The following is a 2,502-nucleotide window of genomic DNA, read 5'->3' as shown; positions in this document are numbered from 1 at the left end:
AGTATAGCCTAAACAGGACAAGACTAATTACTTTAAGTTTCTGCTATAGACGTATGATAAGACTGGCAAATTTTGCTTGTTTCAGTTTTTTTTTCAAGTGTGTATAGTTTAATTTTCGTTAAAGTCTCGATTGTGCATTAGCGATGATGATAATAATACTAATATATCTCTGTTTTTTATATAAGCTGGAGAAAAAAATAAAAACAATCCCGTGGTTCCACTGGGGCTCGAACCCAGGACCTTCTGCGTGTAAAGCAGACGTGATAACCACTACACTATGGAACCAGACACGAGAAAGTTCTTGGTAACTTCGTTAAATGAGATAATGCAACAGGTGTGTTTTTAATTTTTTTAATAAAAATATTAAAAATTCAGGGCATTTTATTTGTTTTTTCTTACAATAATAGTGCAGACATGACTTTGCAGACCAGTTTTAATTTATAAAATGTCACCCGTTACCTTAACGCGCTGATAGCCATGTACGATCGGATTCGCTTTCGCGTAGCCGCTTGTGCTTTACAGTCAGGTTTAAAACAAAAGCGTGCCATCACATCCAGTCCCCTACTAAAATAAGAATATATTATGGGATGTAAGGTTGGGTTAAAAACAAAATATGTAAGCCATGCAAGAATAAAATAGTAAACTAATTTACGTCGAAATTAGTACTAATCGAACGGCTGAAAAGCGCCTCAAATTAATATCAGATAGAAATAATGTATACGAGATTAACACTAAATTGGTATAAGAGGGTTCGAATGATGGTGTGTGCTTGATGTGATTTACTAATTAAACACTTACAAACGGATGTGATCTTGCTGTCTAACAGGTGTTGCCGAACCAAAAGATAATTTCCCGTACGAAACAGCTTTGATCGTTCAATGAAGTGCGTTAAATCGACCGTAAACACGTATTTTCCATTCGACATAAAGATATCCTCCACCACACCTCATACCAACCCCCAGAAAACGGGGCCACGTTACTCAATCGCCTTCCTTCCGCGATCGAACAAATACGTGGGTGGGTATGCTCAAGTGCGCTCCGCGAACATGGATCCACAGATTTTTACAGCACAAAACATTCGTTACGGTCAAGATGATATGAACGTCACTTTATAAGGCAAGTTAAATGTGTACGTGCTGTTGTAATAATATATCGATTTGCTCAAGAGATGAACGGGTTCATCCCACGAGACGTGTCATTAAATTGTAGTATTTACACAGACCTTCCCAGTTAATCTCCTAGCAATGTATTTATTTATAGAAACAAAACGTTATAACAGAATATTCACCCCAATCCGGCAAATGTGACTTGTGCCTCGAAAACAAAAAAACGCGTTCAACCAACACCGGACACTATGACGTTGCTCTAGACGCCAAATATTTAGTACATCTGGTGTCTGCTGGAAATGTGCATCTCGCCTTTTCGATCTACTTGAACGAATCCGCACTGGGCGACGCGACGCCAGCCACGCTTTATTCTTTCTTTCTTTCTTTCTTTCTTTCTTTCTTTCTTTCTTTCTTTCTTTCTTTTACTACAGAGCCATCTGTTGTTTACTTTACTCTTCACCACTACAGCGCTAGTCTCTGATCGATTTGTAAGCAAACCAAACGCTCCTGTCTAATTAAATACGCCGGGTAGTTTTCACAGCAGACACCGATAGAAAGCGTGAGGTTGTTTAAGAAAAAGAAAAAATCCCACATAAAGCTGATCAAAACGTTGCAGTGCTTCATAACGTTGGTCAATTCTTGATTAAAAGACAGTGAAAAACACTAACACGTTTATCTGAAGGGCCCTGTCTTTTCACATTGAACCAACTTCTATCAGTCAACATCCAAGAAATTTGGTTTCACCAGGCCCTTAACATTTTGTATTAGTATGCATATAGCCAACAAGATTACATTTTAAGATTGCAAGTCTGTAACTAGCTGCACTTTGGACAATGAACATTGTGCTTCCAAAGCTACCATTGCATTACTGCATGAGCAAGAGCAAGTGCTTCATCTATAATAGAATGAGCTCATCTATCCATTTTCAGAGACACCTAATCCATTAGTAGGATTTCAATGTTCCTTTCTTGGATCACTAGGCAAGAACCAACCTTAAACAGGGTTCCAGTCTGTCTCTGTACACCATCATTGTTTCCATCTCAGTGTTAAATGTTAATTCAATACTGGTGATTCTGCTGTGGAGAAACAGACTGGGTCAATTTAGAATCATGTTAACTGAACATGCATATCTTTGGGATACTGGAGGATAATGCATGAAGATTCAAGGAGAATATGTAATCCAAGACTAGAACACACACTGCTAGAGCTGGAGAGAAACCACTGCACAAAATCACCAGTATTAAATTAACTCTTTAAGTATATAATAACTTTAATTAAAATGTATATATGGAGCCAGCATGCTGAGACTAAGTGAAGATTTAGAGGCAGCAGAAGTTGTAAGTTTAAATCACATACCTGCTCACTGTAAGACTCTGAGCAAGTTGTGTAGCATGTA

General features: G+C 38.0%; 1 non-coding gene across 1 annotated transcript; it reads right to left on the bottom strand.

Moving 5' to 3' along the window:
- Positions 1-212: 212 nt before the first annotated feature.
- Positions 213-285, bottom strand: trnav-uac (transfer RNA valine (anticodon UAC)). The gene has a single exon. It is a non-coding gene; the product is annotated as a tRNA-Val (tRNA).
- Positions 286-2,502: the final 2,217 nt, after the last annotated feature.

This window comes from Erpetoichthys calabaricus, chromosome 12 (genome assembly GCF_900747795.2).
Source record: "Erpetoichthys calabaricus chromosome 12, fErpCal1.3, whole genome shotgun sequence".
Taxonomy (NCBI): Eukaryota; Metazoa; Chordata; class Cladistia; order Polypteriformes; family Polypteridae; genus Erpetoichthys; species Erpetoichthys calabaricus.
The sequence above is the reverse complement of the archived record's forward strand: the minus strand, read 5'-3'. Positions and strand labels throughout refer to the sequence as shown.